This window comes from Oryctolagus cuniculus, chromosome 1 (assembly GCF_051225735.1).
Source record: "Oryctolagus cuniculus isolate XC-2025 breed Fujian yellow rabbit chromosome 1, ASM5122573v1, whole genome shotgun sequence".
Classification (NCBI taxonomy): Eukaryota; Metazoa; Chordata; class Mammalia; order Lagomorpha; family Leporidae; genus Oryctolagus; species Oryctolagus cuniculus.
The window spans coordinates 107,854,387-107,869,252 of NC_142867.1; positions in this window are offsets into that span (position 1 = coordinate 107,854,387).

Consider the following 14,866-nt stretch of genomic DNA (forward strand, 5'->3'; position numbering starts at 1 on the left):
GCTAAGCCTCTCCCTGTGGCTCTGGGATCCCATATGTGCACCAGTTTGTGCCCTGGCTGCTTCACTTCTGATCCAGATCTTTGCTAATGGCCTGGGAAAACAATAGAGAATGGCCCAAGTGCCTGGGCCCCTACATGGGAGACCTGGAAGAAGCTCCTGGCTCCTTGCCCAGCTCCGGCTGTTGCAGCCATTTGGGGAATGAACCAGTGGATGGAAGACCTTTCTCTTTGTCTCTCCCTCTCTCGGTCTATAACTCTACCTCTCAAATAAATAAAAATAAGAAAGGAGAAACCTTTCAGTCATGCAAACTAGATGTTAAATGAGATTAGACTGCATGACAACCAATCAGAGTTGGAGTCCCAGTTGCTCTATGACTTAATTTAAAGTCCCAGTGCCAGCAGGAAGAAAAAAGGAATCAATCTAAGTACCTTTTCTTCATCATCAATCTTGCTTTTTGCTCAATGAAAATGCTTGTGTTCCCTCCCTGGGTCCCTCCGCCTTTAAGGATGTTACTTCTCACCATCTTATCTTTCGCGCCTATCCTTGGTAACCGTTGAACTCACTCAAAGAGCTTTCTGCAGGACGGAGCTGTCAGTCTGGCCTGTTTGCACTAAGCACTGAGAAGCAGTGCCTGACATCTCAGTTCATGCAGAGATCGCAAGTACAACAGTTCTTGCTCAGCAGATTTTCCGGATGCAGCCGCAGGGCCCTACCCAGGGCCTGCTGTACGGAACTATTGACTGCTCCAGTGTGTGTAGACGGAGAGTCGATAGTGTACTTACTGCAAACAGCTCTCAAGGCCCAAGGGCTCATTCCAACTCAATTCCAAGTGTTAGCACTGGGCTGTGTAGAAGGGAATCTGTTAGGGAAGGTGGGCCTGCTGTGAACTCTTTCATGGGCTTTGGTTACAGAAGTAGCAGAGGGACCTCATTATAAGATGCTCTCACCTGCTCCATTACAGAAGCACTGACAGGGCTTTGCCGAACAGTAGAGAGGACTCGCTTCCAAAGCAGTCCCACAGAACTGACCTTGAAGAGCCCTCACTAAGCTCCCAGTTATATTGGCTCCAAGATGGTCCCCATCCAGGACTTTGCTCACTTGGCAATATTTGGAAAGAAGGAAAGAAAGATTTGCAATAGAGGAAGAAAAAATAATAGTTCAGTAGGCTGGAAGCTCATTTCCTGAGAACAGGGGCCCCTCGCCTTGCTCCTGGGGACTCGCCGAGCTCCAGGAAGCTCGACCAGTCACTTAATAAGTCATTGAGGACGTGTGGTTTAATTAACTCGCCCAAAATTCCTCCTTTCCCTTTCTCACTTTTGCTATTAATATTTTTCGATATCTGATAATGCAGTGTAGTTAATTCTTTCTGGCTTTATAATGAACACTGCCATAATGAAAAAGGTTAGCAGTGCTTCAGGCAGCTTTTAATTATCCAGCCGAGCAGGTAAAAGCACTTTATTCTTCTCTTTTTTTCCCCTTACTTAGCAATTAATGGAGGAGCTCCGTGGCACTTACTGTACCTTTTTTGTTTTCTAATGGATGATGCTGCATGGAGCAGGGAGGCCCCCTTGTACCCCGGCTACCACTGAGTTAAGGCGTCAGGGCAGCATAGCTGACTCAGGCCCCCGGCTAGGGGCACGGAAGCTCTTCTCTTGCTCACTGGAGGTTTACCTAGGAAGAAGCTGAGCTCCTAGAGTTGTGGCTACCGATTCTTGGCCTTGCATGTCCCCTTTGTTGTGTCTGCATCCAGGGTCCCTTAAAATGCTTTTCCCAGCTCACTTTGCCTTATTACAGACGTTTCCCTGTTCTATTGCATTGAGCCATCTTCCTCCCATTCCTTGTGCGAACACCAGCAGCAGGTTGTTCTCCTTACTTTACCAGTAGGGAAGCTGAGACCCACAGAGACTGTTTGCCTGATGAAAGCCCTTCCCCCAGTTCTGATGATGTCATCAAGCTACTTGTAAAACCGCCTTACAGGAGGGAGGAGTTCGTAAATGATGTGGGCCACTTCCACACTGTAGTCACAGGGTGCCTATCATTTCCTATTCTTTCTTTTTAATCTTTTTATCATGCATGGACTTATTTGGATGAATCCTCTTCATTTTGCAAATGTAACACAAAAATTTGTTCTAGGAGTACTAACATTTTCTGAGATAATGTTTACAAGGGACCAAGGGTCTCCTGAGAAGGAGGAGTTGGAAACCCCTCAAGCTCTTGAAGACTCAAAGTTGGTGACGATGTCAAGGTGTGTGGACAGAGGAAAAGATGCCAAGAAACAAAATATGGATGCAGGCCAGGGAAGAAGACAGCCTGGGCTAGCGATGGAGACTGGACCTGCAGCTCCTGGGTTGCTGGAGCGGGCTGGTCACATCTGCCCAACAGTAAACAATGGGACTGCTGACCCTGTATCTAAGAATGAACGAAAGGATCACTATGAGGCATCTGGTTTTTTTTTTTTTTTTAAGTTTTTATTTATTTATTTGAGAGGTAGAGTTACAGACAGTGAGAAGGAAAGACGGAGAAAAAGGTCTTCCATCTGCTGGTTTACTCCCCAGATGGCTGCAATGGCTGAAGCCCCACCTATCCAAAGCCAGGAGCCAGGTGCCTGTTCCGGGTCTCCCATGAAGGTGTAGGGGCCCAAGCACTTGGGCCATCTTCCACTGCCCTCCCGGGCCACAACAGAGAGCTGGACTGGAAGAGGAGCAGCAGGGACTAGAACCGGCACCTATATGGGATATCAGCTCACAGGTGGAGGATTAACCTACTGCGTCATTGCACCAGCCCAAGGCATTTTCTAAAGATAGTTTATAATTTGACACTCACCACTTGGACTTTGCGGCACGATTCGTGCCAAATATTTGGTGCCTTTTCTTCTCGCTACATACCACATTCAGAGACTGGTTAGATAAAGATCTCCCGAGTGCCACGGTTGCGGTGAAACTGCAGTCTTGAATTTAGCAGATCCTTGGTTCACACTCAGAGACTTTGCTAGTTTGTGTCCCCTGTCATGTGATTTTAATTAAGTTGAGGTTAAAATAGCTACTTGACTTATTTTTATTTTAGTTTTATTGCCTGTGCAGAGTTTAGCAGTGACAAGAGCAGTGCTGGATATGGAAACTTGCCTGCAGGAGTAGGAGTAGCAAGACATGCCCAAACCTACAGATTTGCCAGAACTTTAGGGAGAACTCTAGAATACTAACCTGCAGGTACTGCTGTGGTCTCACATCTGTGGGACTGTGCACAACAGGGTTTCAATCATGGGTCCCTGGCAGCCACCATCATGATGATGCCAGTGGACTGTTACCCTGTTCCAGCTCTGCCCTGGCCTTCCAAGCAGGATCGGCCCAATGACCCCAGTGTCTCAGAGGTTCTGGGACAACTCAAGGAGAGGTGGTGACTTCAGGAAGATGCTCTGGTTTTTCTGGAGAGTCTGCAGGTTGGTGAAGTCAGAACAGTTACCTTAAATCTGAAAAGCATTTGATGTTTTCAGAATAATAGCATGTCCTTTATCACACCTGATTCAAACAGTGCTTTCCAGCATCAGTCAGGAAGATGTAGCATTCTTCCCATTTGACAGAGGAAAAGTTCAAGGCAACAACAAGAGGTTTTCTCCCTCTTAATGCAAGGAATCTCTACCAGAGGAAGTGTTGTTCCCCAGGGGACGTTCAGTAATGTCTGGGGACATTTTTTCGTTTTCACGACTGGGATGGCGTGGTGGGTGCTGCTGGCATCTAGTGAGTAGAGGTCAAGGATACTGTTAAACCTCCTACAGGCCGGCGCCGCGGCTCACTAGGCTAATCCTCCGCCTTGCGGCGCCGGCATACCGGGTTCTAGTCCTGGTGGGGACGCCGGATTCTGTCCCTGTAGCCCCTCTTCCAGGCCAGCTCTCTGCTGTGGCCAGGGAGTGCAGTGGAGGATGGCCCAGGTGCTTGGGCCCTGCACCCCATGGGAGACCAGGAAAAGCACCTGGATCCTGGCTCCTGCCATCGGATCAGCGCGGTGCGCCGGCCGCAGCGTGCTGGCCGCGGCGGCCATTGGAGGGTGAACCAATGGCAAAGGAAGACCTTTCTCTCTGTCTCTCTCACTGTCCACTCTGCCTGTCAAAGCAAACAAACAAACAATCCTCCTACAGTGCCTGGCTCAGTGCCCAAGACAGAGTCAGCCATCCTAACATGTCTGTGTTGCAGAGGTGCAGAAGTCCTGAGCTAAGGGCACACAGCTAATTGGAAGAAGAGCTGGTAGTTTTTAGAATTGGTGTCTAACATTCGTAACACCTGCCACTTTTAAAAATTTACTATTTTTTTATTTATTTGAAAGACAGAGTTATGGAGAGAGGTAGAGACAGAGAGAGAGAGGTCCTCTATCTGCTGGTTCACTCCCTAGATGACTGCAATGGCCAGAGCTGCGCTGATCTGAAGCCAGGAGCCAGAAGCTCCCTCTGGGTCTCCCACATTGATGCAGGGGCCCAAGGACTTGAGCTCTACTGCTTTCTCAGGCCATAGCAGAGAGCTGGATCGGAAGTGGAGCCGCCGGAACTAGAACTGGCGCCCCTATGGGATGCCGGTGCTTCAGGCCAAGGCTTTAATTCTGCGCCACAGCATCAGCCCCAACACCTGCCATTTGTTATTTGTTCACTGGGGGCAAGTACTTTTCTAAATGCATCTCAGCCATCACCCCAATCCTCAAAACAGCCCTGAATGGCAAGAAAATCACCCCACTTTGAAAGGAGGACACTGAGACCCAGGGAGGTTAGATAACTTTCCGAAGGGCATGTGACGGATGCAGCAACAGAACCTGTGTCTCCATGCCTGAGCCCCCTCCTGTTGCTACCCTCCCCACACAGCTCCCTCCATCATAGCACACACAGGGAATGCTGCCCAGCTTGACCCGCACCAAGCACAGAACAGTATTCCTAGTGTAAGATGAGCTGGTTAATTTTTACGTGGTCCAGGATCACCACAGAAAGCAAATTTTGAGAGCCCTGTCTCCTTCTTGGTCTTTACAGGAAATAAATTCAAGATTCCAGGGGGCCCACTGGCCTTGAAAATTTCTATTCACTGCCATACGCTCCTGCTCCTCTCTGATACCTTTGGCACAATGAAAGCACACACATCATTCGTTCACTTACTCATCCACTCACTCAGAAGTATTTTATCAAGGGTTGACAATACAAAGAGGAAATATGCAGGGTCTTTTATTCCCAAGTTACTGACAGTCTATGGGATTAAACAGGTCTACAGAATTGTTATACTACAATGTGGTCATTAGAGAGAGATGTGGCCAGGTTGCCATTGGAACACAGAAGATGGGCCCCAGCCAGCCTCTGGGGGTGGGAAATTGAGTCAGGATCCTGGGCGATGATAACTGAGTGGAGTTTTAAAGACTGAGATGGAACTAGCTAAACAGAGAAGGGAGAGCAAGTAGATAGCGAGCCGTGGGGTGTAGCTGGGAGGTGCAGGTAGACCAGTGTGCAAGGCAGGGAGCAGTGGGTGGTGAAGTTGAACACGTAGGCAGAAGCCTGAAAGGGGATGCTTACAAATGCTTAGGGGCACCCTGAGGAGAGAAATGAGGTTTTTATTGTTCTGATTATTTGAACAGCACAGGGAGAGAGGGAGGGAGAGAGAGGAATCCATCATCTGCTTGTTCACTCTTCAAATACCTTCAATAATCATGGCTTGGCTAGGCTAAAGCCATGAGCTGGGAACTCAGTTTAGGTCCCCTACATGGGTGGCAAAGACCCAACTACTTGAGCCATCAGCTACTGCCTCCCGAGTGCATTAGCCAGAAACTGGAATGAAGAGCAGAGCAGGATTTGAACACAGGCACTGTTAGGTGGGAGATGAGTGTCTCAAACAGTGCCAACTACTGTGCCAAACACCTGCTCTGGGGGGATGGGTTTTAACATCCAGGCCACAGACTCTTAGGGAGGGCCACCTTGAACTTTCAAGTATATTGTGCTGAATCTGTGTGGGAGGTTGTGGCAGGAATCTTGGCCAATGGCCTCAACTAGGATTTGGAAAGAGGGGAGTAGATTAAGATGTATCTTAGAGGTAGGCAGTGAGCAGAACTAGGTGTCAAGATTTGGGAGGTAAGGCGAAAAGGTAAGTTGGCTTGAACTTGTTCAGGTAGCTCTGTGTGCTGGATGACTGGATCTATGAACTCTAAGCTTGTAGGGAGAGTAATGGGCTGGAGATAGAATTTGGGCAGTGAGGTGAGAGTTGCAGCAAATGAAGATCATTTGCGCCAATGGGCCCAGGTGTCCACCCCAATCCAATTACCTAGGACCAAAGTGCTAGGCAGATGTACAAACAGAGCTGTCAGGAGCCCACCCGCAGAGATGGTGGGAAGTGGGGTGGGTAGAGAAGGGCATTTGAAGAAGTCACTGCAAGTTGAACAAAAGGCCCCAAACAAGCAACTACAGTGTGGCAACAGAGGTTGAGATTCCCACTCTGGATGACTGCTGTGTAGAGACTCAATGGGAAGCTGCCTTCCTCCCTCCGGTTAGAAAGATAATGACTGCTCTTGAGGTGCAAGGTCAACTATTCACCAACTCTACAGTCTTCACTGGCTTAGACTTGGACGATCCTTTTTTTTTTTTTAAGATTTATTTATTTTACTTGAAAGTCAGAGTTACACAGAGAGAAGGAGAGGCAGAGGGAGGGAGAGAGATCTTCCATCTGATGGTTCACTCCCTAATTGGCTGCAATGGCTGGAACTGCGCCGATCCGAAGCCAGGAGCGAGGAGCTTCTTCTGGGTCTCCCATGTGGGTGCAGGGGCCCAAGGACTTAGGCCATCTTCTACGGCTTTTCCAGGCCATAGCAGAGAGCTGGATGGGAAGTGGAGTAGCAGGGTCTTGAACTGGCCCCCATATGAGATGCCGGCGCTTCAGGCCAGGGCGTTAACATGCTGCACCACAGCGCCAGCCCTTTGGACAACTCATGATGTGAATATTAAACTGCATGGCCATAAACCGTGGAATGCCATATCTGGATTCTAGACTCCTGTCCCAGGCCTGGAGGTCGTTGGCTTTCCCATATCATTGCCCCTTCTGCTGCCATGGTCCTTCCTAAATGGCAGGAAATGGACACATGTGCAGCCACATGCTCACACAGGGTTGTGGATATGCAGCCCCCTGCCCCCCAGCACATGCACAGAGAAGCACGTCCTGGCATATTAACACCTGGCACCTGGTATAAAATCAATCCGGCCTCCGTAATTATTCTAGGGTTTTTCAGCAGCTTTCTCTGACCAGTGTTGAAGGCTGGCGCCAGTCACCATAACTAGGTGTGAATTAACGCAACAGCATCCATGCCGCAAAGCCTCCTGGGCTCGTGTTTGAAACACAGGGCTGTGTTTTAGAGCTGTGGATAAAGTTCATTAATAGGTGCGAGCACAGTTCTCAAAGGGCAGTTCTGCCATATTTCCAGTCACCGTTCAGAATTCTCATTAGTCAATTACCCCGCTCCTGTCCGCCCGCTTCCTGTGGTAATGTGTATTTTAAAGCCCCTGATAAGACACAGCATGTTTTAAATATACCTTAATGTATTGGAAATGCATGAGCCCCTTTGGGTTTATATATCTTAACCACCGGCCAATTTTGCAAAGTTATAAATAAATGTTACAGGCATCAGCTGCAGTCGTAGAATCAGCTGGGGATATTTAAAAGCCAGTCTAAAGTCTAACTTACCTCTAAATCTGAGATATCAAGCATGGTGGGCAAAGCAGGCAGGAATATGCAGATGATTTCCTGCTAATAAAATCAACAACCTTGACACATGAAGTGAGATTGAGTGGGAATAGTGTTGGTGGGGGAAGCAGCTTGGTCAAATTAACGAGTATTTATGTGCAAGAGACCGTGCTGGGCATGTGGGGATCTGAAATGACTCTGGCTGTCAAAGAGTCTATGGACACATACAGGGCGAGGAGACAAGGACACAGGTAATCATCGGAGAGACCGGACCGAGCGCCACTAAAGAGGGACACCCTACTTGGAACAAGGGGTCAGATTTTATAGACTGAGAAAGGGGACTTGCTCGGGGGGGTGGGGAGGAAGAGCGTGAGCAAAGGCTGGGAGGTGGGGAAGTGCAGTTTGTACAGGCGGAGCAGATGACCAGCTGGGTGAGAGCACTGGGTGCACGCGGAGCCGCACTGGGAAAGGCGCTTAGAGGGCAGCTGGGGGCCAGCTCGTCTTAGACAGGCCTTCGGCCCTAGTTCAGTAAGAAACGGAGACATTATTGAAAAGCTTTTGAGCAGGGGAGGAGGGATATAAGAGTTACCTTTCAGAAAATGAATTTGTCAGCAGAGTATGGACAGGACAAGAACGGGAGACCCATTGTGGGGATCAGCTGGTGAGTGCTAAGGTTTGAAGGTGCTCCCTACGATTCCTGTGCTGGAAATTCTGCCCCCATGTGGAGGTGGTGGTGGTAGTGGGGGCCTGAAGGCCCTCATCACAGAGGTGGGGGCCTTGCAATAGGATGAGTCCGGCGCCCTCTTGCCATCTCTGTCTCTCACCCTTGGGTGCAGCGAGAAAGTCCTTAACAGAGGCCAGTGCCTGGAGCTTGGATTCCCAGCTTCCAGAATTGTGAGGAAATAAATTTCTGCTCTTTATAAATTACCCAGGCTCAGATATTCAGCACAAAACTAACTACACAGCCAGCTATTGACACAGAACCCAAGAGGGAGACGGGAGATCTGAGCCAGGGTTGGAGCCGTGGGCTGTGAGAGAATACCACCTGCTCTCTGGAAGGAAGCTGTGTGGAAGGGAGGTGAAAGATCGCTGCCTGCCTGTGTCTGTGCACCTGGTCCCACTCCTGTACCAAGTTCCTGGGTCCGTGTACCTGGTCCCACTCCTGTACCAAGTCTTTGTGTCTGTCTACCTGGTCCCACTCTTGTACCAAGTCCCTGTGTCTGTGTACCTGGTCCCACTCCTGTACCAAGTCACTTAGGTGCTCGGGGGGGGGGGGGGTCCCAAAAGTTTGTGGACAAATAGAATTAAAAGATCAGAAAAATGCTTCACAAACTTTATGACGCCCCCATTATTTGAACCCCAGTTAGTGTGACCCCAAGGCTTCTGCTCTTAACTACTGATGAATCTAAAGCATTCCCAGGTTCTAACAGAGTGTCTGGTGTACAGTAGGCTTTTAATAAATAGTAAAAAGGGAAGTGCTGGATTTACGGATGAGGGAGGGGTAGATAGATGGATGAATGGGCAGATAGTAGAGCTAAGGATACGGGAGAAACTGAGCTCCGGGGAGACAGAGGGTCGGGGGATAGTGTGAGTGGCACTCCCCAAAGCCAAATGGACTCAGCAGCGTGTTCATTTCCATCAGGAGGGGAGGGAATCAGAGTGGAAGCCAGACAAGCGCTGAGTCCAGTTTTCCTTTGGCTCCTGAATTAGTCCACAGGCTCTTCCATGAAAAGCTATGCTTCCAACAGATCATCATTTGTATTATTTACTGGGGCCTGTGTAAGCAGGAAACCGATGCTTCCTAATTCTGCCTTCACACACAACTTGCTGGTGAACTTGAGTGTCTAATTCCCCATCTGCCCCATGCGAGCAGAATGCTTGCCAGGCCATTTTGCCGGGTTCTGTTCTTCACCCTCTGCCTCAAGTTTGACCTGGGGACAGCGAGCCCATCTCTTTGTTCCTCAGTTAACTCAGATTGCTTAGCCCTGGATGTGGGTGATGCATCCCTTAGACACTGGGGGTTGTCCCTGGAAATGCGTTTAGTCCAATGGCTGCAGCCGTCAGCGAGCCCTCCTTTGGCAGCCAGGGTCTCCTGCATGGGAGGCAGCTGCTCCGAGCGGGAGCTGGACTCAGAGACAGTTTGTCTGCTTTCTCTCCGAAGCTTCCTGTGTACGGGGAAGGAATGGCTTCCATCCACACCCGCCCTCCTCCTTGGCAGGCTGATCCCATCCTCTCAGTGAGGTTCCAGGAGCCCGTGACATTATCTGCTAGCTCCCAGGAGAGGCTCTGGACATGGTTGCAAGCCTGGGAATGATGAATATGCAGGAAGGAACGGACAGTGTGCTAGGCAGAGGAGCTGCAGAGCTGGCTGGATTGTCTGACCGCAGCGGCCATAGGGCAGGGTGAGCCAGGGCCTGGTGTGTGCGTGCATGCATGTATGTGAGTGGGGGTGCTTCTCCGGGTCGGAGCATCCTTGGAGAGGGCCCAGCACGTGCAGACCATTTGTCATCCTTAGGAGTCTGTCCTGCGGATGTCTGCACTCTCCAGGGCTGTGGACTCCAGAGTCTTAGAAATCTCTCTGGCACCTGAGTGCCCCGCTGGCCACAGCTGACCTGTTCAACACGAGGTCAGTGACTTCGCAGAGGACCTGTGCAGATGGCGTTCTCCTGGGTGTACTGGGACCGTTGACTCTGGCCCGCAAAAAGCCTGACGTGTCCCCGGGGGCAGACGAAAGCTGGGAGCCAGCTCTGCTTGCGTCACAGAATCCTTCGGTGGAGCAGGACATACAGAGGTCACCTGGTCTACCATTTACCTGCAGGCAGGCCCGAGGTAAACCAGCCCAGACAGGCGGGAATCTGTCCTCTTTCTCTGCCTTCGAAAGCCTTAGCTCCCAGGAGGACATTGCCTGCATACCCTCAGTATCCGATATTCCTCAACCCTGAGACGGTTCTCCCTCACAACCCCTCTGCGCGCCTCTTGCTCCCAGTGGTTCTCGGCTTTGTATTGCAAGGGGGATGGAGGCAAGAAGGCAGTGCGTGCTGCGTGTGATGGGGTGCAGGGGTCTGTTCCTGTGCGCTTCTCCAAAGCCAATTGTGCCTCTCTCTCTCCCAACTCTGGGTTCAGTGACCTCACACTGGCAACTTTTCAATCAGCCATGGCATGAATATTTACACCATAGACATTGGCAAACACTGAAAATCAGCACCCTCCAGGAGCCAATTAGTCAGCCATTGCCAGCACACAACTGGCTGTGTGCAGCAATACTCCCTCCCAGAACTTGAGTAGCAATTTCTCTCTATATACTGCACTTCATGACTTCAGGTATCACTTTTCTGTTCTTTTGGGTACAACTCACTCATAGGCAGAATTTCCCAGAGAGGAGAGGCTACCCCATGCGTCCCCTAGCACAGTGCACGGTTTACAGCAGTTGCATGTTGGCTGTTTAGTGAAGGAATGAAGTCCAACATCAAATCCCTGGGCTCAGTGCTTCTTTCTCTTCATCATCTTGGTCCTAACACAATCCCACTATTTGAGTTAGAGTTTCCAAGCAGGAGTTATATTTCTCTGAGATGACTTCAGGGTTGTACAATTCAATTCCAAAAGGATTCACGCCGTGTCTACCCAGTGTCCACTCTGCTCTGGGCTCTAGAGCCAGAGAGAAGAGGTTGTTCATGAGTGACAGCAGCCTATCGCTTCTACTCTCAAATAACTTGCAATTTGATCTGGAAGATATGCACACAAGCGGAAGGCTGGAGATCAATATGAATGTTCTGGAAGCACAACCGTGCTTGCAAGATCTTGAGTGATCCTAAACACAGTGGTTAGAGTACGAGGCACTGCAGTCGGACTGCTGGCCTCCCACCTCCAGTGCTCCACTTAGTGGCTCGCTGATTGTGGAAGAGTTGTCAAACACTTTCCACCCCGGCCTTCCCAACTCAGGCTCCTCATTCTAGGGGGACAGTGAACTCTCTTAGAGATTTGATGTATTCGTGTTTGTAAAGCACTTAGCCCTTTGCCTGGAGGATGGCAAGTGTAGAATACGAGGGTGTCGTTGTGATCACTTTATCTGATGGCCTTTTTGTGACAATGAAGAACCAAAGCCCAAAAGAGGGAAAATGACTTTTTACCACTTAGCAGCAAGCATGCGATTAGCAGGCGTAATTAATTTTATTAGTTGGTAGAGGTGACAGTACATGATGCATTGACAAAAATAGCCCCAAATCTCAACTTTTACTGCCTTGACACAGTAGAAATTCTTTATTATTTTTGCAGAGTTGAGCACACATTGGACGGTCCTGCCCCACTGTACAGCTACATCCTTTGGATCTTCTGGTCTCCAAGGCCATCGCCCTGGGGGCAGATTGAGATGGGGGAATCATTAGACCTGCTCCTAACTACGTGGGCCAGTTCATTGGTCAGAACTAGGGACACTGCCCTGCCCAAGTGAGGCTGGGAGTGTAGGCTGGCACATGGCCATTCCGTGAGCTAACAGTATGGATGGTCTCACAAGGCAGCATGTGAGGAAGAACTTAAGAGAGGGACAGACCTGGTAAGTGACAGTTTGTGATTGTTGGAGTGCCCGAGTGGGGATGTAGATGAGCGCCGTGGGAGATTAGAGATGAGGCAGATAAGGAAGGGAACACACACTAGCGCAGGATTAGGACCAGAACAAGACCAAGAAACATGGGGTCACAGAGGAGACTTGGAGAGGGAGGTGAAGCCCCTTAAGGCAACATGAACGAGGAGGAAGGCCCCTGCCACGAGGTTCGCGAGCGTCCTGAGACCCCTGCCCGTCCCCACCCAGCCTCGCCAGGGCTCAGGGTGAAGGGCAGGAGGAGGATGCCACTGCAGTCAATGGCAGTTCCTCAAAGCTCAAACCTCTGTGCCTGCCTTGTCTTATCTTCCTCTGGAGAAATTTTGAGACACTGGGTTCCTCCCTAGGTCCTGGGGCGAATACTTCCACATGAAGCATGGGGTGATCGGAAGAGCTCTGGACCCCGAATTGCTAAATGCAAGGTTCTGGTCCTGCCCTGCCCCTGACAACTGGTGTGGTTTTGAGCAAGTCTCCCACCTCTGTGCTGCTGTTCTCTCATGGTAACCTGGGGAGTTCCCTAATCCCCTATAGGGACGGACTCTCCGCTGCTAAGCCTCTCACAGCCATCATTTATAGGAAGCGGTAAAATCTCTGGAGGGGTGGTCTGGAAGGCTCCCCTGGGTAAAGATTCAAGGGAGGAGAGGATTTGACCAGGGATATAGCAGCTTAGAGGGTGAGCAGGATGGAACACGGCATATGCAAATCTTTGGTGAGGGCCCAAGCTCACATCAGAATGGAGACAGCCCTGGAAACGAGGCCCAGCTCATCAATCTCGGCGCTGACATATCAATCAGTCAGTTCAATCAGTTGCAACAATTTTTTCTTTTGGAAATAAATAAAGATGAGGGCTAGAGACAGTGCACAGAGAGGAGACCTCGGCGCGGTGTGGATGGTCGCATGGCCGCTGGGGCCCGGGGCTGGATTCTGATTTATGGAGTGGGCTGAGTTTGATGAATCAGGTACCTCCATCCGATGGGTTTAGGCTCTTGTTTCCTAAATGGGAACTTAATGTTGTTCACTCATTCATAGGTAGGGTGCTGCACTAGGAAGCTCATGTATAAATCTGTTATTTACAAGGATTGTTGTGTTTGGGTTTTGGAAAAACAAACGTATAAATCATACACATCTCAGATGGAAACTTTTCTGGTATAAAATTTCACCCTTTTCCTATAAATCTCACATTAAGATTCCTTCCCGGTCAATGAAACCGCGCGTGCTTGGGGCAGCATCGCTGCAGCAAAGGAGCCGGCTCCTGCCTACCGTGTTCGGAGTTGCTGGAGATAGGACTAGCCGGGTGCATGGCGCTGGCTGGGGGTGGGGGCTGGAAGCGGAGTCCGGGAGTGATTTGTTTCTCATTTAGCCTTGGACTCCTTTTATTTATTTATTTTATAGCCTATCTGGCATTGGGAGCCCACTGATTAAAAAAAGTTTCAAGTCAATAAAATATGCAACTAGAGATGGATTCTAGAGCTGGTTTATTAGGCAATTTCCTGAATGTCTCCCCGGAGGAGCCCACACACCTCCACGCCCTGCTCACTGGAGCCAGTGGGCATGCGGGCTTTAACCCTTGGGCTTCCTGCAGAGGCACGGGAGCATCACGCCCCTCTGCGTGCTGGGTTCCTGCCTCTACTCCCCGCCCAGGGCGAACTCCTCCTTCCTAGGCCAGAGGCTTCCGGGAGCACCTGGAAAGGCCAGAAACATCCCAGCAGTCTCCCCACCCTCCCCTACCCTACCCTGCTCCTCCTCTCCCCTCCCCTGTTTCCGGCCTGGCTTCCTTTAGGAAGCCACCTCCTCCGAGAAGTCTTGTATGGATGAACACATTAGCATTTATGTCAGCCAATGACATTGTCCCCGGAGAATGAAATAAGAAGGCAGATGCCTGTGGTTTGGGGAGTGGTTTAGGCTTGAATGTCGACTGTGGAAATACTGACGTTTCTCTTGGATTGGGTTCCCATTTGGCTACCCCCAGGTATAGGAGTTTCCTCCTGATTGCCAGAAAGGCCTTTATCTGCTCCTCCACGTGCACCTGTCGATGGCCTCCAGCCCTGGGCAGGAAGCACCTTCCTCCAGCACCCTCCGAACCCAGGCTGCCTCGCTCAGGAGGAGATCTGTCTGAGAGAACGTCTTCAGCCCAGAGCTGAAGCGGTTTCATTGTAACTATAGGGGTGCCTCACTTACCACACTAAATAGATCCCTGGAAGGTCGCAAGGAAAATGACAAAATAAATAACTAAATATAAAAGAAATCCTCTTTTAAAAAGCACTGGTGGAGTTTGCAGTTGAACAATCTTAGACAAATCCTTTTTGCAAAGACTCACTCTGGTCCCAAGCGACAGATGTGCAGGTCTGTGTCCCTGCAGGGGCGTTTCCACCCCCCACCCCGCGGTGATGCTAACAGGGCTGAGGGACCGGCTGCCGACGTGTGTCAGGCATGCGTTGGTGGGGTGTGCACACGGACGTGCATGTGTATGGATAGTTTCTCCACCCCAGTCCTGGGACACGGGTCCTGTGTTAGCTCCATTTAACAGATGAAGAGACTGAGGCCTAAGAAAGAAAATAACACAGCCAGTCTGAGACACAGTCAA